Raw genomic sequence first — 25,371 nt, forward strand, 5'->3', positions numbered from 1 at the left:
TAGAAGTGTTCAATAAGTATTTGTGACATGAATTATTCTACTGTAACTAAAAATATTCTTCAAATAATAGCATATGGTCCCACAGTCTCTTTCTTGCTGTTTTTCATTGTTCATTCATTGTTCAGCATCTGCAGCTGCTTCCTTGAGGGCCTTTTTCTATTTCTGGTATTGTCTCTTCAGCACTGATATATGTGGATAAGAGTGGTAGCATAAATGTAGATTTTTATTATATAGTCTTGAAGGTATTTGCTTCAGAATTTCTTAGGTATAACTTTCTGAAGAAAGTGATGATTTTTAGACCCAATCCAAAAGCCACTTCTGTTTCTCAAATGATTGATTTAGTCTTACAGATTTTTTTAAAAAAGAAAAAAACCTACTTTGTATACAAATTATTTTAGAGTGAGGTTTTGGTTACTAAGAATCTAAATGTGATATTTAACCCTAAATCAGAGACATAATCAATACTCAAAAAAAAAATAGGTATTTATTATGTGCACAGTGTCATGTTAGACAACAGGCTCTAGAATTCTATCATGCATGTGAAGCCATCAGTAATAATAACAGTTTAAGTAATACAACTAAGTAATAGTTTGTGAGACTCTGTCTCCTTGCAAAACAATTTCAAAGAGGAAGACAAAAGATGAACTTGACTAGTTGAGGATGCTGCATCAAAGAAGACAAACTGGCCCAAAATCTGAACAGGCCCCAAACTGAGTCATGATGTTTATGCAGAAAAAGGTAGAAAGAGGATATTTTCAGACTGTCAGTTTTCAGACTGTAAATCAGTGAAGGGAAATGAAGCTGAGTGTGGCATGCACAGAAAGATGGTTTGACTTGGATAGGTGGGCATTCATGTGTGTGAGCATGCTATCTTGGGGCTGGGAGTAAGTTGAGCTGATATGTAGGTGAGAACAAGGAACAGATGACCTTGAAAAGTGGGATGTGTTCTATGGATTAAGTAACAGGGCCAATAATGCTTTAGCAAAGCAGGCTAAACTGTGTTTTATTATGAAAGAGATAGATCTTCACAACCCACTGAAATGTAACTGTTAAGAAAACATTCAAGAAGATTCTCACCACATTATGAGGTCAAAATCAAGTTTAATAATATGTCTCTCTAGAAACGGGCTTGAATTAGCATCATCCAAGCAAGAGTCCAATAATTCTCTGAAGAAATATCTTTAATATCTCCTCCCACTTTAGCCAAAATCATTCTAAAACTAAAGGCTCATTTCAAAATCCCTTTTAATATTTCAAAGGCTAAAAGCAAGAATCAGAAAACCCTACAAAAGGACCTTTGATGTCACCAATCAAATGCAAAACAGATGCATTTTTACATTACTATCTTCCACAAATCTTCAATGATTATGGCATTTATTCTTTAAAAAACAAACTTGAAGCATAGCTTTTGGATTCATTCTAATATCTATGGACTTCAATGTTTACAGTGGAAAAAAATTTCCACGGCATAAAACTCTTTTTTTTTTTTTTTTTTTTTGAGACAGAATCTCGCTCTGTCGTCCAGGCTGGAGTGCAGTGGCGCGATCCCGACCCACTGCAAGCCCCATCTCCTGGGTTCATACCATTCTCCTGCTTCAGCTTCCCGAGCCTGGCTAATTTTTTTGTATTTTTAGTAGAGATGAGGTTTCACCATGTTAGCCAGGATGGTCTCGATCTCCTGACCTCATCATCTGCCCACCTCAGCCTCCCAAAGTGCTGGGATTACAGGCGTGAGCCACTGTACCTGGCCTCCTCAACTCTTAACTAATATAACTGAGAAAGCTTTAGTTTTGAAAAGGTGGTTAGCAAACATGTTGTACCAACTTTTAAAATAAGAATAATGCCAACTGTTGTTGGCATTTTACATAGCATTCAATTTCAATTCCCAGGGTTATTCTACAATTTCCCCATCTGCCTCTGAAGAGTGGCTTCATTTTTTTTTCCCTGATTATCATCCTCCAAGCCTTAGTAAGAACCCCAACTAGTCCAGAGTCCATGAAGCTTTATCTAAATATTGATATGCTTGCACCCCATTATCTATCACACTTTGAATCTGTAAACCATTCTTACTATTTAATTGTATTGTATTATCATTTAATATATTATATTATATGTATACATTACACATATATACATGTATATGTTTGCATATACATGTACATACACATTACATAGTGTATATATAGATTATATACATACCTAGCAATGTGTATGTTATGTATAATATTCTCATATAGACACACATATAGAGAGAGTTATCACTTATTGAGGGGTTACTATGTGCAAGCACTAACAAATACATAGTTTTTCAGTCTTTTCAATAACCCTGTAAGTTGATCATTAATATTATTTCCGTTTACATTACAGACAACTGAAATTTAAAGAAGCTAAGCAAGTTTCATGTAATTTCACAACTAGTACTGAGTAGTGAAGTTGGAATTAGAAATTCAGACTCCCTGAATCTAAAGCCTGAACTTGTAGTCACTATAGAGTCATTGAGGACACTAACCCTTATGTATTTATAAAACAAGCAGGTATATCACTCCCCAATAAGTATAACTTGAAAAAAAATGAATGAATAATTTTGTGCAACAGACTTATCGAACTTTTAGTCTACAGATGTTTATAAAAGCATAAAATTTCTGAAGATATCCTTGTGTTTGCTTAGATACAAGCAAATTAAATTTCCTAGATGACAGCATGTTAATTTTAATATAGCCTTTTGCTTTCCAGCTTGTCAGCCTCTATGTCAAACTGGGCCTCAAAATAGTATTTGCAAAGATTATCACTGCAACAGGCAGCTGAAGTCTGTCACTTGAATGCATGTAATCAAATTATCAATTGGTTGGCAAGGTGACTAGAACTGCTCTATATTCTATTTAAATTTTTTGATATGTAGAAAATAATTTTTGCAAGTATAAATCAGAGTATCCTGCAGGGTGGAACATGTGGGTATTAGAAAGAGCCTAAATAGACAGCATTTTTACAAAGGATGAAAGACTTACTCTTAGTTTAGTACAGGGAATGCTAGGCCATTTACAAGGCTCTGGGGAGACAAATCATAATAGCAGGAGAAAAAAAAAATGACTGCTCAGCCTCATCTAAAACCAGAAAGAAACCATTAACATCATTTTAAATTCTTAAATACAAATACAGTGATAATAGGACTTATAGAGGAGCAGTGTTTTCCATTCAAAATAGCACAAAGTTTAACTTTTCCTCAAGCTTGTCTAACATCTTTTATTTTCTCTTCCCCTGACACCTTTATTTCTAGACCAGCTTCTTCCTATACCTACTGGCCTTGGTTCCTATGCTCTGTGCACCCTAATTCTCTTCATTCTTGTGCCATTTACAAAAATTTTTATATATGTTTTCTCACTTCATCCTCACAGCCTCTCAGGTAAAATTTAGTATGGGTCCAACAGGCACCACTTTCAATCCAAGAAGATACAAATATTCTTGAATAATATATATATGGCAAAAACCTATTCATTTAATTATACTTTTATGACCTCTTTTTAACAGCAGAGTCAGAGCATTTACACACTTCCTGGTTTCCTTTAGTTTACACCCAGGGCTTCCTGAGTGCTATGGATCCTGAATTCACTGCCCAGATCCCCCGTCAAAATGGACTCACCTATTTCCTTAGAAGCAGAGAGTGTTTGCTGATGGCTGACAGCTGAATCCCTTCTCAGGCATTGCTCTTGGCCAAAGGGAAATTTTTTGTCCAAGTTATGCTTCCTTGCTGGCAGTTCCCATGCAATGACTAGTTGAAATGGGATACAAAAGCCTGCACTTCTTGCAGTCAGGTCACCTTTCAAGAGTCATCTAGGTTTCAGCACTCCCATGAGAATGGCCAATGATTATTTTAACTGTATCACTGTCTTCTGCCCAGTTACAGATGCTGTCCCCACAAAGTCATTCACCAATGAACATCCTACATACAAATCTTCATCTCAGAGCTTATTTCCCAGAAAACCTAACTTAAAATACTGAACATTTGCTACCATGAAAAAATCCATTCCTTTGAAACAATCCTTTCTTTTTTAGTGCTTCTCATTCTCCTTTTGAGGGCTTTTTCCAAAAGGTTTATTTTGGGTATATTCAATGAGCATCGTGTACTGTGGAACAGTGACCATCACTTCTATTCTCCTTAAATCCCACTATCAAAGTGAAGCAATTCACAAACTTCTTCCTCTTAACCCGTTTCCAAACCAGCATACATCCTCCTCCATAACTTTGCCACCAAATCGCAAACTCATTCTGGATATCCAGGTAAATTTAGAACTTCACAAGCTTCCTGAGAAATTTGAAATTTGGAAGCACCTAAAATATCTAATTTAAGCCACTCTCAGGAAGTCAGGCTCTAACTAGACCATATTCTTCATGCCATGCATATGGTGTCACAGAGTAACGCAGAATGCTCTTCTGTGAGACTATTGTATGCTCATGGGATAGCTTTGGTTTGGCTGGTAGGCAAAGCTACACCCACCTATATTAAAGTAGAACTTCCCTTGAAAGACTTGGACATTCAAATTCTCAGCCATCCTAAAACAATAGAGGTCTTACAATTTCAAATTAGGAATTTGGGGAGGGTGGGGTGGGTCTTAAAGATGAAAAAGGGTCCCAAGTATTTAGCCTGAATTTCAAAGTGTCTATGTGTTTAAGCATATTCCTAAGGATTGAGGTGTACAGGCCTCTGTCACAAGAAAACAGCCCAGTAAATATACAGAGAGAGACATTCCATGTAGGAGGCAGACATGGGGCTGAGACGAGAGGTTTAGCCTCAGCTGTAATGCAGGAAATGCAGGAAACAATCTGTATCCATGCTTAAGCCAAGATGATATACGGAAGAGCAGAAACCCTGAGGTCAGTTTGGAAGAGCAGCAGTCTCAGGGGGGTCCAGAGCCCCAGAACTACAGGATGGGATGTGGCAGTGTTTTCCGGAGGGAATGGAAAGTGACCATTTGGAAATGTGCAGCAACAGGACAGAAGGATGTGGTGGAGCTGAGGTCAGCAACGTGGAGCCAGGCAATGCACAAACTGCAGCTCAGACTGATTTGGATTCCATCTGGTAGTCTCCTCTAAAGTGTGCAAGCACAGGGGAGAAGGACCTTGGAGAAGATGCCAAATGTCTCCCATCAGGCACATAAGAGCCACACAATCAGTAGACTGGAAGTTCAACTGCTAAGGCAACCTTACATATACTCCCAGACTGGTAGAGTTTGGGGCATTCATAGTGCTCACCTGTCTTTCAACATCAATGCAGTTGTCATTATTCCTTCCACCACTGACAAAAATTTCTATTCATTTTTATTATTTTTATTATTTGACATAGGAGGCCTTGGTGAAGCAGGCAGCTTAAAGTCATCCATTGATCAGCCTCTGGGACATTTACCTACACTACCCAGAAAAGAACAAAAGGTATGGAAGATAAAGGATACAGCGGAACATATGGCAAAAGAAAAACAGTCTGGACTCTGTGTCTTCTATGGACAGTCAAGGGTCACTGTTTTGTGGCTAGGGTGGCAGCTTATAATGGTCCACTACTTTTCTCTACACAAATGCCTCATTATTAACCCAGCAGCCAGGCCACAAGGCCCCCTACCCATCGCCAACAACCCCTATCCTTGACATGGTAAAAGCCACCCAAGGTGTGGAAGTCAAGAAGTATCAAACATTTCACTTCATGGACCAATGAAATACAGTGTTGGCAATATTTTTCAAGATGACAGAAGAAAAAAATATTATCATGTAGCAGCACAATTATTTCATAAGACAACAGACATTTAAATATCAGAAAAATGGAAAGGAATTCATATCATACAAAAGGGCCATCTTTTAAACTGAGAGAATTTAAAATACTTCTAAATTATTTTATTTTTTCTATTTAAATTTTCATGTAGCCTTGAACTGATTAAAAACAAAACTCTCTTGTGAAATAGTACCACTTTTTAGACAGTTTTAGGGAAGCATCACCCTAAACTACATGAATTCAGACAGCAGCAGGCCCAGAACAATACTCTCCAACATTATCTGTTAATTTTATGTTTTACTTCTTTCAGAGGAGTGCTTGGAAGTATAATGTCTTAACTCATAAGAAAATCCCTGCAAGGGTAGTCATTTCAGACAATCCGTCAGAGGATTACATTTTGTTTTATTAAGTCAATCAACAAATGTATATTCCAGTCATTATGCTTTAAACCATGGACCTTTTAGTGCACATGTAAATTTCTGCCTATAAAGAAGGTAAGTCCTGTCAAAATTGCCCCTGGGAGCCACTTCAGGCCAGCAACTACATTGGTTTATGTTTTCACTCAGAAGTCACAAGCATGACTAAAACATTCTCACTAGAGGGCCTCAATCTTTTTATTTTTCAGGAGGAAAATGATGTACTATAACTGGATGATCTCCAAGGCCTGGTGCATTTCAAAAATATTATGGTTCTGCAAACACACAAGCACCAGAACTTGACGATGTTTATGATCACTGTTGGATTTGTCTCAGTATGCACAGCAGTAATGCAGCCAAGTTTAAGAATACCTTCATTCATTAATTTTTCTAATACCAGAATATGTGACTAGCATCCCAGTGAAAACAAATTGAGACAGAAAATGTTAAACCATAAGAAATTTTGGAGATTGAAGACCACGTAGATCTTACTATGGTGTTGTGGGTAGAGAGCTGCAGAAATCCACCCCCCCCCATTTTATTTTCCCTTCATCCTAAGAAAGTCCCATTTTCCTATTGTGCCTGACTTTGTTAAAAGGGATAGTCTCTTACCTTTAGTTTGGCTTGCTATTTGTGGAAAAGCTTTAAACCTGTACACTGAAAAGGCACACATAACAAACACAATGTATTCATAAAGAAGCACACATACCCTTCAAAAACAGAAAGAAAAAAAAAGACACATTTTGTATTTGGAACACAGAGCATTGTCTTTTTGTCCAGCTTTACTCTCAAGCCCAGCAGACACCATTAGAGCATTTTTTCTTTCTTCCCAATAAAGCCACTGACACCACAGTGGCAAACATTGGTGTCTCTCAATTGTGAGGCATTAGAGAAATGGAAGGTGTCCCTTGCCCCGATGTGTGCTATCAACTTTGCTACAGCTTACAATTAAGCACAAGGATAAAAACAGCTTCAAGATGAATTCATTTTCTTCTTTATCCCTTTTTTAACTCTGTATTGTGGAAAAATAATATTTCTTCCACTTTAATAAAGGCTGAAGTTGGTAAACTGGAAATATAAAGAGAACATACATAGAAGATCTTATCTGTTGGGTGGACCAAGGTAATACTTCTGCAGTACGTGTGGGGAACAATAGGAGAAAAAATCCAGCAATGTTTTTCGATAGAGAGGAAGTGAAAGGCAATTTTTTAAATATATGAGATTCTTAAGAGTAAAAAAAACAAACAAAAAAATCTTAAAGGTCAATGCAGAGCTAAATACAGAGAATAGCACATCTGCTCTCTGTTTATTTGTTTATGGGAAAACACACAGAAGTACTATTGATGTTAAACGTCAAAATTTATTAGCAAAGATGCTTAGTATAGTCCTTAAACTAAATGACTTATCCAAATAGACAAGGGCATAATAAATGTTTAAATAAAGTTTCTAAATTTTGAAGAGATGGATCCCCTAGCACATAGAACACATTCCATTCCTAGTGAATCAAGGATGTTATATTTGTAAGGTTCAAATTACTGCCATGACTTTTCTTCTGTTGTGGAGCAATGGGCAGTATAGCAGGCACTTAACCAAAGAGTTCAGGGGGATATGTTGAGTGTATTAAAAAAATTATGACCTGCAAAACTGACAATGTCACAGTACTAGAGTTTCTGGGGAGCTCTCCACTGTTTTTTTAAAGTATGCCAAGAGTTACTCCTTGAACTGACAATACTTTGACAAAAAAGAAATCCAAGCTCATAAAGCAGTCACATTCAGCAGAAATGTCAGTACAAAGAGCTAGAACATTTCTTGAATTTCCTCTATTATCTTCAACCAGGGATTAATATTTAGAACATCATCACCAAAATAAAAAAGTCATTTTGATACACAATGAAAGCTGTAGGCATTATATTTATAATAGAGTGATTTGGATGAGTAAGGTGCAGATAAAATGCATCTTATAACTTACTAGCTCAGGAGATAGTATTTTCCTGCATAGTACAATTGCTGGCCATTGTGATTGAAGAAGTATAAAGTGGCTGCCATTCTGACAGGTAATGCATCTTGCAGTGCAATTTTACAGAACAGTATAATTGTGTCCACATGACCAAAGCAGTGGTGCCCTGGGAAGCCTTGTCATTTCCTCTATGGGGAAATAGTCTGAGCCCTTTTCCTTATTTGTAATCACCTTGGTTTGCTCAGGTGTATTCCCAAATCCACCAATCCTTGTGGATTGCATTACATTGCTTTTTGAATCAAACTATTATGAAACAATTAATGAAGTTTTTTTTTTCTTTTTGTGTACTTTCAGAGAAAACTAAGATCAGTTTCTTAGTGCTCAATTTCTTCTTGCTTTATATGCTCTCAAGCTCCATCACACCTTGAAAACATTAAATCATTTCTCCTGAAATACATCTCTGGTGTCTATATCAAAAGTAAAGTGAGAGTCATGAAGTTAACTTGCAGGTAAATGCACATCGTCTCAAATTTCTAACTACAGTTTCTTTTTGAAATATGAGAAAATTTTCTAGAAGAATTTAATATGGTTTTATCATGCTGAACTTGCACAGTTTACACCGCTCTTAGTCTTTTCAACTTGACACCAGAGCAACTACTAGCTTAAAAACTTATAAGGAGTCATTTCTGATAATATTTCAGAGGTTTCCTTTGGCGCATATATATATATGCGTGTATATATGGCATATATATGTGTGTGTATATATGGCATATATACATATATATGACATATATACATATATACATGCATACATATATATGCCATATGTGTATATATATTTGTATATATATGCCAAAGGAAACCTCTGAAATATTAAAACCACCTGGGTAGCTTTTAAAATAGTAATATTGGGAACCCACCCCAGACCAATTAAATAAGAATCTTTGATGGGAAAGAGTCCCAGGTATTAATACCTTTAGAAAGCTTCCCTGGTGATATAAATGTGCAACTGTTGTTATTTGATGTAACAATGATTCCTACTTTCAAGGAGGAAAATAAAACATTTTGATGTTGTTACTGTTATTGTTATTGTCATTTGTCTAGAGAGTCATATTTAGTTATTGGAAGAAAGCGTCTTCAATATGAGAACAGAGGACGCTATATCATGAAATTTTCCATTATCATCTATGAAGCACTGTGTTTATTTCCTAGTTAAATGCAAGAAGACAAACTTTTAAAGACAGATGTGTAAGACGCAGCTTTATCTTGTCAGATTGTGAGTTTCCTCCTTCCAGCCTTAGCCAGAATACCATTCACTTAACCACATTTGCTAATAGACATCCTAAAAAGATATTGTAGTAGACAGAATAATGGCCCCACAAAGATGTCCAGGTACAATTACCCAAGACTTGTGGATATGTTTTCTACATAGCAAAAGGGAGTTTGCTGATATTATTAAGGATCTCAAGAGGGGAAATTTACTTTGGTTTATCCAGGTGGCCTCAATGTAATCACAAGGGTTCTCATTAATGGAAGAAGAAAGTCATAATCAGAGAGATTTGAAGATGCTACACTGCTGGCTTTGAGGATGGAGGAAGGTCCATGAGCCAAAGAATGCAGGAAGCCTTTAGAAGCTAGAAATGGCAAGAAAATTGATTATTTCCTTGAGATTCTGTTTTTAAAAATGCAGCCTTATGGACACTTGCTCTTAGAATTTCTAATCTCCAAAACTGAAAAGTAATATATTCTGTTGATTTAAGCCACTAAGTTTGTGGTAATTTGTTATAGTAGCAATAGAAAACTAACACAGACACATTGAATTACCTCAAACATTGCCCAACTTGAAAATACCCTTCACTTTTCTCTTGTTCTAGCACTCATTTATTAATTGATTCAAAAAACTGAACTAGACATTGAGAACACAGATATAAAAACAGGGGCCTTTAAAGGTCTAATATCCAAAATCTATAAGGAGCTTAAATAAATCAACAAGCAGAAAACAGTATCATTTAAAATGGGTAAAGGACATGAACAGACACTTTTCAAAAGAATACATACACACAGCCAAAAAGCATATGAAAAAATACTCGGCATCACTAATCATTAGAGAAATGCAAATCAAAACCACAGTGAGATACCATCTCACACCAATCAGAATGCTTATTACTCAAAGGCCAAAAAATAACATGCTGGCAAAGTTTTGGAGAAAGGAAAATGCTTACACACTGCTGGTGGCAATGTAAATTAGTTCAGCTGTTGTGAAAAGCAGTTGGGCGATTTCACAAAGAACTCAAAGCAGAATTGTCATTTGACCTAGGGATCCCATTATTGGGTATCTGCCCAAAGGACTATAAATTGTTCTGCCATAAAGACATATGCCTGCATGTGTTCACGGCAACACTACTCACAATAGCAAAGACATGGAATCAACCTAAATGTCCATCAACGGTAGACTAGATAAAGAAAACGTGGCACATATACACTGTGGAATACTACACAGCCATAAAAAGAACAAGATCATGTCCTTTGCAGCAACATGAATGGAGCTGGAGGCCATTATCCTAAGTGAACTATGTTCGTGAACACAGGAACAGAAAACCAAATATTGCATGTTCTCACATATTTGTGGGAGCTAAACATTGAGTACCTATGGACACAAAGAAGGGAACCACAGACACTGGGGCCTACTAGAGCGTAGAGGGAAGGAGGAGGGTGAGAATCAAAATCTACCCATCACATACTATGCTTATTATTTGGGTGGTAAAATAATCTGTACAGCAAACTCCTGTGACAAACTCCTGTGACAAACCCATATAACAAACCTACAAATTAAGAAACAAAACATGGTCCTTGCCCTCAAGGAGTTTATAGTTAAGTAGGGGTATAAAAACTAGTGTAAAACAGCATAGCAAAGGACGTGAAAGGTTTGCACTGTGCTATGAAGTACCTTGTCAAGGCTATTACCATTTGCTTAAGGAGATAGTGCTTGACCTATTTCTTGAAGTGGATCAGTGGAGACATTAAAGGGAAGTGAATGAGGTGGGAAAGTTGGAATGCTGTAGGTAAAAGTATAGGTAAAGAGTCAAAGTAAATAATTATGGATAGGCAAAGTGTTCAAGTAAATGAATGTGTGGCTAGAGCTCAGACACACATTAGGCAGTACTTAAATATGAGATACTCAAGCTACACATAGCAGTCAGCAGCACCACAAAGGTATGCAGCACATGTGTTTTGCTTAAAGAGTGACTCATCCCCAAATAAAAAGGAATTCCAGAAATACCTTAATGTAATTGTCACTGAGGACCTTGATCTTAATGCAAATTAGTCTTCCTGTAGGTCAGCTTCCCTAGCTCTCCAGACATGTTCAGAGAGAACTCATTCTAAATTATATTCAAGCTGAGAAAGCTGAAAACTCTGCCCCATTATATGAACCCTTAGTCTGGTCTTGTTTGTTGTTCTATGATGATATGAAGACTGAATGCATTTCAAATCACTTGGGTCAAGGTGAAAAAACTCTCCAACCCTTACTCCATCTTTGCCAGAGAAATAGTAATGCTAGGAACAGAACACTGCAAGTAGCTATAACCACTTCAACGTTTTAAATAAAAGAGGAAGAAAGTTCAGATTGTGTGTGTGTGTGTGTGTGATCATGCTCCCACCACATCTAAGAAGGTACAACCCTCTTATGAATGCATCTCATATATTATCTTTGTTTTTTGTTTTTTTTTCCTTTCTCCCACCTTGTCTCCTGTCCCTAAATCCAGGTTTCCTAATGACCATCAAATATGCTGCTGTCAAGAGGAGTTAAATGTGGCCCCAAGTAGAATACACCAGAGTCTCAGTCTAAAAACCCTGAAAGTGGTTATTTATATAACCATTATCAGTATCTCCTATACAATTTTATTTCATTATTAATATTTCTATTTTTTAAACATATGTTCTTTCCTGGAGGTGTTATGAATCATTTGAAGGGAAAACATGGGTCCTAGACTTTTATCCTGCCACATTCGGTGATTATAATACCTTTAGTTAGTCTTCATTAAATATCTTTTCATATAACAAATCCAAAGTCATAGAGGTTGAAATTTAGATGGATTTTGGTGCAATATTAAAAGCAAAAGGGGATTTTAAGTTCCCTACAGCAAATTAAAACTTGAGTTAATCATGAGTTTTGTGTTTTCTCCTTTAGAAAGTCATCTAAGTAGTGGCCAGGCACGGTGGCTCATACCTGTAATCCCAGCACTTTGGGAGGCCAAGGTGGGCAGATCACCTGAGGTCAGGAGTTCAAGACTAGCCTGGTCAACATGGTGAAACTCCATCTCTACCAAAAATAAAAAATTAGCCAGGTGTGGTGGCACGTGCCCACCCACTCGGGAGGCAGAGGCAGGAGAATTGCTTGAACCCAGGAGGCAGAGGTTGCAGTGAACCAAGATCACACCACCTCACTCCAGCCTGGGTGACAGAGTGAGACTCCATCAAGAAAGAAGAAAGAAAGAAAGAGAGAGAGAGAGAGCGTGAGAGAGTGAGTCATCCAAATAGCATGAATTCTAAGACAAAAAGGCATTTGGTATCTGATTCCTTTATAGCAAAGACTCTAATCACAGCTTCCTTCTGGAAATAAATTTGAAACACAGGATTGCTCATCCTGCATGAATCCACTTTTCTAATTCTAATGTATTATGATTCAGCAAAACCTTCCCACTACATGACTGCTATATTCCTGGCATAGCCAAAAATTTCTCAGAGGGAATATATATGAAACAGTCAAGTTACCATCAACAGGGCTCATAATTTTCTATTTCCTCCCTGCTTGGTTATTATGGCACTTAAGAGCCTAAGGGAATTAAAAAATACAGGCAAACAGGGACTACCTGTTATTGATTCCAAGTTATTAACTCAAGCATTTTAGAACTCCACAATACTTTAAAATTCATTTTGCCCCAATCATTCATTTTATAGATGATGAAACCAAAATTGAAAGAGGTTAACTGATTGCCCAACTGTACCTACTTTGCATTTGCAGAACTAAGACTAAATCCTGGGTCTCCTGATCCCTCTCAAGAAATGTTCTATTTCACTAAAAGTATATATTTCAAGGTTCTTTAATGTTCCTGCTGTAAAACTGGTAAGGTGACTATGGGCTGGCTCTTTTTAGTTACAACCTGGGTGATCCAGTTACCTACTTACTATTGTATCATAAACTACTACAAAACTCAATAGCTTACTTTTTTGTCACCCATGATTCTGCAGAGTGTATGTTCAGCTTGGGGTCCTTCATAGAGTTTCAGCCACAGAGCAGCTGAGGATGAAGTCCTCTAACAGCTTCTTCATTCAAATCTGGTACCTGGGCTTGAATAGATGAACAGCCAGAAGCTTCAAGCATCTGCTTCTCTTCCTATAGCTACCTTGGGCTTCCTCAAGCGTGGAGTCTTAGGCTTGCACTACTTACATGGAGTTTGCTTCCCCTAAAGTTAAGTGTCCCAAAAGACCAAAGTAAAAGCTGCAAGGCATTTTATAGTCTTGCATGTCTCAGAATGCTACTTATCTTACATTTTCTCTCACATTCTATCCTATTGGCAAGCAATATACTCAGCTCAGATTCAACCTTGAAACAACATGGGTGAAATAGCAAGAGAATTTGTGACCATCTCTACTTTACTTTTTATGTACATTTTAACAATTCTTTTAAATACTAAATGCCTTATTTTAGCCAGAATTTAAATCCCCTGAATGATAACATTCAATCATTATTCAGAGACAATAGACAAAATATAGCAGTTTGTCTATACATGAAAGATATTTTCTACCTCAAAATTATTGAAGGACCACTCTGTGTGGATGTTCCCAACATTGAAGTCTATAGTCTATTTAACTTTTTAAAATGGAATCCTTTCCTGTCTCATAGCTATAAGCTCATTAGATTACTAGACATTTAATATAAAATGTGTGCTGTTTCCTCCTTGAAAAATTGAAAAATTAGGCTTCTCCAATCGGTGTTCTACATTGGGATCTGACAAGTTAAAAATACAGAATTTCTTCTATTAAAATGTTCTATCTGTAACAAACAAAAAAAAACTAGTTGGCACATTTTGTTCTCTTTTCCTCAGCTTTTGACTCTGTGAACAAAAATGGGCTGTAAAGTATAAATTGTATATATTTATAAAATGCCTAGAAAAGACAGAGAGAAATATTAGTTGGTTTTCTCTGGTTGATAAGAATATGTGTCTTTAAATTTTACTCATATTATCTACCAGGAACATAAACGATTTCTGTAATAAAATCATAATAAAATGTTAAAGAAGAGTTATAGATACATTTTCAGAAATTTTTTTTCAGGCATTGTAGAGACTTTTATCTGTAACTATTTGCTCAATGACTACCAAGTATTAAAATAAATCACATTTAGTAACTGAAGCTAAAATCTATACATTATAACCTGTTTATCTTAGAGACTAGAAGGTAAATTACATGGTTCAGCACTAGATATTCTATGAAGGTTTTACCAAAACAGAAAATCATAGTTTAGATGTCCATCGAATTACATATATAATAAAATATGGCCAATCTCTAGCATTAAAAACTCGAGACTGTGACCACGCCTTTAAAGATGTGTTATTAGAAAACATCCACCATGATCTCTTGAGGAATACTGTAGTGCTGTGGAAAAAATAACTCTCAGTTTATGCCCAAGCAGAAGTGATGCAGCTTTCTGGTAAGGTTTATGCCATAGGAGGACAATCCCGATTATGTAAGTTTGTGGTTTTTCCTTGGCTGGCAACAGCAAGGAGCTATACTCAATACATTTGTTAATTAAAGGATATGATATCAAAGCTACTCCACCCTAGTTCTTTTCAGAAACTCAGTTGAGAGAAGTAAGATTCACAGACCTGAGTGACCCATAAAGCAATAAACATCCTTGAGAAATCTGAGTGTCAGAGACGCCACCCTTCCCATCTTCTGCCCCTCTCCTCCCAGAGAGCAAAATGCTTTTACAAAACTGTGTTTTGAATGATGTCATATCATAGGACCTGATAAGAAATGCTCTATGTGGTCCTTATTTTGTTTACTCTAAGATACTACTAAAGTTGTCATTCAGTATGAAGTTATACTCTTTGTCCCATAAGAAGAATTGGACCTTTCTTCTTAACACATTGTGCTGTTCTTGAATAACTGGGTTATTTATGTCAAAGTCATTGTGCATTATGGGATTTTTGTCTTTCCTTCTGCTTTATGGGTGTTAGAAAACTGAGAATCTAATGTGTGCCCCAACTCAGGAAGAGCTTGACATTTGCAGGAACTTATTATATGCCTTTCAGGATTCTCAGTATGTAAGCTGGTCTCAACCACAAGAGAGGAACACCAGTGATATCCACTACTTCATTTAGTACCATATGAGCTAAGGAAAGAAGCAGGGAATTATTTAATTATTCTTCCCTCTTTTGCACAATGCCTTCTCCTTCTTTCTCTCAACAAAGTGTCTAGGAGAAATGAAGACCCCCAACACTAATGTGTGCCCCAACTCAGGAAGAGCTTGACATTTGCAGGAACTTATTCTATGCCTTTCAGGATTCTCAGTATGTAAGCTGGTCTCAACCACAAGAGAGGAACACCAGTGATATCCACTACTTCATTTAGTACCATATGAGCTAAGGAAAGAAGCAGGGAATTATTTAATTATTCTTCCCTCTTTTGCACAATGCCTTCTCCTTCTTTCTCTCAACAAAGTGTCTAGGAGAAATGAAGACCCCCAACACAGTGTTCTCTTCTTGGTGATTATTTTTCTTCTTTGGAGATTTTTTCATACCTATTCAAATTGGCCGAATGAATTGACTGGTATGCACCATTTAGTGAATGGAAGTAAGGGGTATGAATCAGTAAAGTTGGATATTTGGGTGTCTATTTCCTGGTAATTGTGTCTATATCCACAATCAACTTATATCACTAATAAACATCAGTATGAGAGATTTTGAGACACTATTCGAGCTGGTAAAATTTCTAAAAATTAAAAAAAAAAAATTAAAGCTGAAGTTTCTTATTTGATAGTGGGATTATTTCATGAAAAGGTTAATCCCTTCTTTTGCTTACAAACCACTTATTTTGGAGTGGTTTATGAATTGTTCAAGGTCAAAAATTATCACAGCTTAAAACAAATGAATTTTGTTGGTTAAGTATAAGAGAGAATAAATGACGTTATAGATTTCCCTTTGAAAGGGCAATGGAACACGTGTTTTGCTTACAGCAACTAAACACCTTATACAAGAGTAACGGTATTCAACAAAAGTGAATATAGTAATGAGAATGAATAAATGAAACTCCAAACATTGACTCAAATACACTCAGATACTTAAATGCTACTGAATGACCACAATATAAAGAGACCAAAATTATAAATACATCCGGAACGTTGTACCCAGAGTTTTGAACTTCATCCGTGCTTGTCCTTCAGCATCTTTGATGTTGGGGCTGTTATGCTCTGTAACAATGAGTGGACTCCAGGTATGTAAAGATCAGATTGTGGTCGTGCCAGAATTTATCTCCATATGTTAACTTCACAGTAGAAATTCCAGTATTGCAGACCATATCTATAACATGTTATTAAGGGAAATTTACATAAAATAGGTTGGATAGATGAAGCAACATTTTTCATTGTTGCTTCTCCCCACATGACACAGATAAAAGTAACTACAAGTGAAGACTCTCAAATCCCTCAATCCAAGTGGCAAACTGACTGGCATAAAAATTAATTCCTAAATAGTAGGTGGAAGGGTGCATTTGAAGCTTCTTTAATCTAAAATCCAAAATACACACACATACAAAAGGTCCTGATACAACCTCGTTGGTGTTGAAAGAGGATTTAAATGATCCAATGGATGGTATAAGCTACAGATAAATTTCAGTATTTAGTCTGGGCACAGTGGCTCATGCCTGCAATCCCAGCACTTTGGGAGGCTGAGGTGGGCAGATCACCTGGGGTCAGGAGTTTGAGACCAGCTTAGCCTACATGGTAAAACTCCTGTCTGCACTAAAAATACAAAAATTAGCCAGGCATGATGGCACATGCCTGTAGTCCCAGTTACTCGGGAGGCTGAGGCAGGTCCTCAATACTGCAGTTGCCACTTGCCTTTCTTATAATGTTTCAGGGGAAAAAAACAGGTGGAAAAAATCGGAATGTTTTCTCCACAAATTAATAATAGATGGAGATAGATGTATTTATGTACTTCAATTTTTGGGTTATTTTTGCATAATTACATAATAAACCCAGATCGAGAACTTGGATTATGGCTATAGAGACATGCTTGTTGCTCACAAGCATGAAATAGTGTTCTGTGTCCCAGAACCTGAAATAGCCTTCTGTTCAGTACAACTCCCTAATACTTGGAATTCAAGAAGATGGTATTACTGTTATTGCCATTTGAATCTCCTTCTGAGGCTCGAAAGAAAACATGTTATTCCTCTCCATAAAACACCCCCCAAGGACAGGTACAGTGGTCCATGTCTGTAATCCCAGCACTTTAGGAGGTCGAGGCGGGTGGATCACAAGGTCAGGAGTTCGAGACCAGCCTGGCCAACGTGGCAAAACTCCATCTCTACTAAAACTACAAAAATTAGCCAGGCTTGGTGGCATGTGCCTGTAGTCATGGCGAAATCCTGTCTCTACTAAAAATACAAGAATTAGCCAGGCGTGGTGGCATGTGCCTGTAGTCCCAGCTACTCAGGACGCTGAGGCAGGAGAATCACCTGAACCTGGGAGGCGAAGGTTGCAGAGAGCCGAGATCATTCCACTGCACTCCAGCCTGGGTGACAGAATGAGACTCCATCAAAAAAGAAAAAAATAAATAAAAACAAAATAAAAAAATAAAAAACCAAACCCAAATAATCACATGTAAGCACTAATTGTATTTGGGTTTTGGTGTTTTCTTTTTTATTTATTTATTTTTTTTTTTTGAGACGGAGTCTCACTGTGTCTCCCAGACTGGAGTGCAGTGGCGCGATCTCAGCTCACTGCAAGCTCCGCCTCCTGGGTTCACGCCATTCTCCTGCCTCAGCCTCCCGAGTAGCTGGGACTACAGGTGCCCGCCACCACGCCCGGCTAATTTTTTGTATTTTTAGTAGAGACAGGGTTTCACCATGTTAGCCAGGATGGTCTCGGCCTCCCAAAGTGCTGGGATTACAGGTGTGAGCCACCACGCCCGGCCTGGTGTTTCATTTTTAGCCTGCCTTTACACATCAAGAAACAGAATAAAAAGTTTACTGCTTAAATACATTCATTGTAATAAATAGGCCATTTGCCAGTAGATTGGTTTATGTGAGTAGATTTCAAAACTGTTCCTGGTACATGTCCATGATGTTCATGAAAAAGCAGTCACAAAGGAAAAACTGCTTTCCATGAAGTTGGGGGGTATGACAAGTTTGAAGCACAGCATGCAGTAAGGACAGAGGGAATGAGACAGTGTGGGTAATGTCATGAAGGGGCAGCCTTTGAAAAATGAGAGAATAGGTGACTCAAGATCTTCTAGACAGCAGTGAAAGTCAAAAGGTCTTAATAGGAGTTGCTGAGGACTTGCTTTGGGACTATTGTTTTTGAGATAGATACAAATACAAATTGGAATTTTTGTTTGAGTTTGCTTCTGCAAGTAAGGTGTCTTTCCAAGGGTATGTATGTATATATATACATACATATAATCCTTCCAGGAATATATCTATGATGCAACAACTATCAAATTTCTGTTTTCATCTCTAATATCTTTTCTAAGCTCCAGATCATGGATCCAGCAACCGGTGAAGACCTTTCACTTCATCAATTGTCTCAGAACCCAACATGGCCAAATCTGAATGTATTAAATCCCATAAAACCTCTCCCTCCTCCTCCATTTCTTCTTTGTCTTCCTCCTCCTGCAACCCCAGGTCCGTGAAAATTTACCACTAGCCATACATTTCATTTACCTAAGGTAGACACTGGGTTCTTCTTTCAATCCTTCCTATCTCTTGTCTTTTGCTTCTAATCTCAAAAAGTTGATTCCATCTGCTAAATAACTTGCAAATCTATCCACTTCTTTCCATTTCCAGGGTCTCTAGATCAGTTTAAGATAGGGTCATTTTCCATATATGTTTCTATAATTATCTCCCCATATCCTTCAAATTTGCCCCATTTCAACACATTCTCCAAACTATATACTCAAATGGATTTTTGCAAGATGAAAACCTGAAAATATCACAGCCCATTTGAAAAAAAAAAAAAATCTTTTAATACCTCTCATGGATTTTAGGATAAATTCCAAATTTCTAAGGTGTTTTGTAAGGCCCTATATGATTTTTATTCCTCCTGATCTTCCAACGTACCTCTGTCACCTCTTTCAATCACTCTAGATCCAGTCATGTGGTGGGATTTAAGCTTGCTCTCATTCTAAGCCTTTGGATATGAAATTTCTTCTTTCCCTCTTTCCTCTTCTAAAGGATGTTACTCATCCTTCAAATTCCATTTATTATTAGTTGTAATAAGAGTAATGCTGATGGTTACCATTTAACACTTTTTTTCAGTTATGTCTAATACCCATAGACTATTTTTGTTCCTTTTTAAAACTTTTAAGTTTGGGGTACAAGTTCAGGTTTGTTACATAGGTGAGCTTCTGTCATGGGGCTTATTATATGGATCATTTCTTTTATGTGCTTAACACTACACACAACATTTTTTCTTTGCACACCAAATCCATGAGGAGGTACATAAATGGATAAAGATGAAGAAACTAAGGTTAAATAATGTGAGTAACTTATTTACTTTACAAATCCTTGGTTTCTTTGCCACCATCTTTCTTGCCCTTTAGAACTTGGGTTGGTTCTCCGCTCTTGTGCTTCCATAGCATCCGGTACCTATTCTAGTGGTGGCACTTCTCAGCTACTATCTCCTCTTTCTTATTTGCTATTTGTTCTGTTTTCCTTATGAGAATTTCCACACATTCATGAGACAAACCTTATTCCACATTGTACTAACCCCCTGCCTCCGCCAATCAACCTCTCTAGCACAGTGGCTGACACACAGAGGGCATTCAAAATATAATATTTATTGCATTAACAAATGATACATTTTCTTTTTTCTGAGGTTTGCTCATCTCGTCAGAAGGAAGAAACGATTAGATTTAGCTATTTATTAACCTTTGCCTTTCCCCTTTCCCCCAAGGTTTCAAGGCTTTGTGGAATGAAATCTCCTTTTCACAAAACTGTTGCAAATACCCTGGTCTTTACTTCACTCTTTCATTTAAAAAGATTAAAAGTTAAATTTCATCTAGAATGATTGCAAGTTCACAAAATGATAAATATATTAAAACTAAGCTGCTGTTTTGAAATTGGTTTAAATTACAAAATAGCCAAATTCTGCATAAGCTATGCGGGTAAAACAAAAGCTCCTTGTTCATTTCTGTGACATTAGTAACTCTTGCATTATTTAGTGAAAAATAATCTGCTCACCAACTTGAGTAAAGTAACTTGCACTCATTCAGCAAAACCAGAAAAGACAGGGAATGATATTTCATCCATAATTTCAACATTCATTATAGTATAAAAAAAGACCTGCACAATCTGATCATATAACAGAAGGCCAAAGATCTCTTCAGAGTATTACAAACTTCTCCCTGTTTAATTATAAGAATCCAAGCCAGTTAACAACTTGGTGCTTTTTTAAAATATAGAATGTAATACATTCTCCCTTTTTGCCTCTGATGGTGTTGAGACACAAATAAAATAATAGACTGGAAGTACTTACACAATTGTATGACCAATTCTAAGGAGTTACAAAGTGATTCAAAGAAATTTAAACGTGTATACTCAAAAAATCAATCTTTTAAACCAGGAGGCTAATTTTACATTTAGTGCATGCAAGCAAACTTTTCTGAAATATTGTTTAGTTTTCTGTTTGTTTTTAAAAACAAAATACAAAACAAAAGAAAATGAAATTTTAGAAATAAACTTCATCTTCAAAACTGCGGATAGTACTTAATACTTATACCACTTAAGCACAATGTTTCAAATTGTAAGCCATGAGACTCATGCAAATATAAAATGTGTACATGAAAAAGATTTTATATAATTTCTTAATTAGTGTGGAAATCAGTCAGATGTTGGAATGGATTTAAAGGTAATTGGAAGAATAGACATATAGGTATACAGACAATTGGAAATGCTGAAATACATTTGCTAATAAATGTAAAAGAGTTTAATATCTTGTAGAATAATAAAATGTAAAGCTTGTATTATCTTTTCTACAGAGTATAAATAATCCCAAACAAGAATAATTTGCATTACTCTCAGCTTCCTACAACTTAATATTTTACTCCTATAGAGCTATAAATCATTCCAGGCAATAGAAAGACAGAGGTGCATACCCCTAGATAATCAGATAATTTCCCCAAAGATCCACTTGATAATGTCTCACAGTCCACGGACAGGACCTAGGAATCTCTTTTGCCCATTTCCATGTTTGACAAATTTTCTTTGACATTATCTATAGAATGAAAGATGGAAAAATTTGGCTAGTAGAGATCCTCCCGTCTGTAATACATTTTAGTTTTAGATACTCATAAGCTTGAATCTAAATGTTCAACAAGTTAAAAATCTTCAGTTGTTGCAAGATAGACCCCAAATTTCTAAGATCGAAAATGATTTAGGAACTAATTATTGTAAAAGTCCCTACAATGACGACGTTTAAGATAACTGTAACTGAGCCTTTCAAAGAAATAGCTCACAAAATAAATTCTAACACAGGATGTCATCCAAAATCAAGGTTTTACTGCTGCTGTTGTTTATTTCTTTTACTTTATATTCTGTATTTGTTCTGTGTCATGATATAATTTAGGTTTGGTTTTAAATCTGCTTTGCCCGTATCTCCCCTTTCATGTAATATTTGGTTACATTTATACAAGATCAATAATTTTAATTTCATTTGTGTTTCCAGTTTTCTCAAGCAGCACAAGTAATTAGTTTGGCTTTCTATCCTGCTGAAAGTAAGTGCCATGCAGCAAGAGTGTTCTCTTGTTCAACGCTATCCCCCCAGCATGCCTGCTGAGGATGAAGGGCTCAATCAACATATATTAATTGAATGAATATTCTGGCTGAACTGCAATCACAATAGTTTTGAATAAGATACAAGAATACTGAATTGACTTGACTCATTCAACTTTATAAATATTAACTTTTAATAAATCACTTTATCATATATATGTATATTCAGTTTGTGAATGAATAAGCGTAAAATTAAGGATATCAAGTCAGTGGACAAAATGATAACTTCCCTTCTGCATTTTTTTTCAGTGAGCACAGGGATCAGCTCTGATACTAAGCAACTGAAGTAATATATTTTTCCATTATCCTTCTCTGTGTAACAGGTAGCAAATCAGCTGCATGTTGCAAAATCCCTAACAAGGCCAATAAAGAAATTGACTATTGGAAACTAATGAAATAAAATCTATCTTGTTCATATCTTGGGTTTTTCCTTCTTCAGCATTCAGCTAAAAATTAAAAAGAAAACATTGATATGTAGAAAAAGAAAGCAAGGACTTTTGTCTTTTATTAAAACTAAAGAACGACTTGGAATCAGGACAAAAGTAGATCAATACTTCATAAATCTATACGGAATATATCATAGTTGAGAATTTGAACCTATAATGACAACTCTTAACTCCTACAAGATTCTTAGACTTAAAAGAAAAATTAAGTTTAATAGATTAGTTTCGAAGATTGAAAGGCAGTCTGATTTTCTAGAATTATAAAGATACTTGCTTTAATAACTCTGAGTTAGCAAGTCTATGTACATAAAATCACCCCTTTCCTTGAACATCCATTTAATCCTACCAGAGACAAAGACTTAAATGTGTATGTAACCGAGAGAAAATTTTGCTATTTGCAGCTAAAAACTTTTCTTAAATGTATGTGTTATATATTCTTTTATGTTATGAATAATAGTGCTATTCTTATAAAAATTATTCATGCTCATTGTAAAGAAAAAAGTAAGGTATACAAATTCACCACTGGCATTAACGTTGGACAATTATAAATTCAGAAATTCTCTTATTCATGTATATGTAGAAGATACATAGAAAGATAGATATAAGTAATTTTAGAATCTTTGATCATATTATAAATGCTACTTTGTAATAAAAGGCAACCATGTTACTTTCTGAATTAAACAGAAGGGGAGAAAACTGGAAGTCAAATTGAAAGAATCTGAAATGTACATAAAAGTTTCTTCACTGCAGGAGATATTATTTCCTAAAAGGCCCTCTGGCAAAAAAAAAAAAAAAAAATTATTGTTACGTTTAAGGTCTGATATTCTTGGCATCCATTGATCTGAATCCAATTTCCTGGAACAAAACGTGCCTTTTTAAGCTGTAGAGTCAACTGTTAATTTTAGGGATCACTCCTTTGTTACATTTTTGACTGATGCGTTTTCTGTTTCATTCACTGAGTTATCCTGAAATATCACTTAGCCTTTACAGGACTGTCTTCACCCTCCACACCTAAAAAGGAATGTGATGGAATATAGTGATGAAGAGTACTGGCACTAGAGCCAGGCTGGCCAGCTTTAAGCCCCAGCTTCTCCATTTCCTATTTGTGTGACCACTGAGCAATTTAACTTCTTAAAGCTAATTTTAAAAATCTCTTTTTATTAGAGAAATAAAAATGATACTTCCTATTGTTGTGTTGATTGTGTCAGATGAATATATAAAGCCCTTAAAAAGTACCTGGCACAAAGTAATTGCTTAATAATCTTATTTTTAACTGTTATTGTATCTATTGTTACAATATCATTGTTTTTTATTTACTTTATTTTTCTCGTCTTTCTTCTCTGTCAGTGTTATTGATAGGGAAACAGCACAACCAAATTTGGTAATTTGGGGAGAGTTCAAGAAATAAACTGTTTATAAAAGTGTGGGAAGATTATAGGAAAACCCCAAGGGATGTGCAGTGACAGGGAGTGTGGGAAGAAGAATTCTTACTTCCCCAGATCTGAAGTGGTGAAGCAAGGAAGTGGTTACAGAAACTCAAAGAGAAATACAGAGAGAGAGAAGGAGATGCAAGTAGAGGGAGAGGAGGACAAAGACAGCGAATATGCAGAGTAGAGGGGACCTATGGTTTGGAGAAGGCAGGCAGCCAGCCCACTCTCATCCTCTGATCTTGTGAGGAGCTGGCCAAAGGGAAAACTACCCAGACCTCATTCTTTACCCTGCTCCAGTCTTTTGCAGGTACGTCCCTTTAGCTAAACACAATCAGAAGCCCCAGAATGAGAAACCTTTGCTGTATTATCTTATTCTGGTAGGCCACTGGGGATACAATGCAATTACAGCCAAATGGAAAATATCCAGCACAGCATGCAATTTTATTCTTTCATGTCTCCTCTGTCCCTTGCTATTGCCAATTTATTGTCCTGTGTTGGTGTTATTTGGGGGGTCTCAATTTGTTTCTTTGACTCTGCTATTTTCCTTTTTATCTATGTAGTTGTTTTATCATCTAGTCTCTGATCTTAAGATTTATTATATTCATATTCTTATTTGATCCTGTATTTTATTAGATTCATGTTTTCATTAAAATATTTTATAGTCTCATGGGGCTTTTTAGAAACATGTTCTTAGATTGCCTTTTATTCAGAAGGTTTCTACACTCTTCTCCTGGATGTTGATTTTATGTTTGTTTTGTTTCCACATTATCATACTATTTGTTTTCATCCTGATCATACTGAATATGAGATGGTTTATTAAAGTTTTCATTTCTTCTGATATAGGATATTTAAATTCTCTTTCACAGCCTCATTGGCTATAACTGGAGTCTTGTGTTCTATAGTTCTGGGAAGTGATGGTGGGGAAAGGCTCTTTTGAAGGCACATGCACCTTTTGCTGATGGAACTTGGCCCTGTCCTCTCTAAGATGGGTGAAATGTCTAAGGCACCCTTGGAGTTCAAATCTTTCCAATTCTTTATGTAGTCTTAGGCCTCACTTCTTTAGCCCAAATGCTTCATCTACATCTCCCCACCAACTGTTTCTGCTCTCCCTCATCTGAAATGGGGAAACACAAAATCAACTCAGACAATTTTTTTGAAAATGTCAGCTATTCATAAGGATTTACAGGATGTTGTCAACTCACCAGTACTACTTCTAGGTTGTAGTAGAAGAGGGGCTAAGAGATTCTTCTGAATCCTCAGACTCTGTTCCTGTTACCACCTCTTGATATATAAGGTGTGTGGACAAGAACCTTCTTCT

The sequence above is a fragment of the Trachypithecus francoisi genome, unplaced genomic scaffold (assembly GCF_009764315.1).
Source record: "Trachypithecus francoisi isolate TF-2019V2 unplaced genomic scaffold, Tfra_2.0 Lachesis_group4, whole genome shotgun sequence".
Taxonomy (NCBI): Eukaryota; Metazoa; Chordata; class Mammalia; order Primates; family Cercopithecidae; genus Trachypithecus; species Trachypithecus francoisi.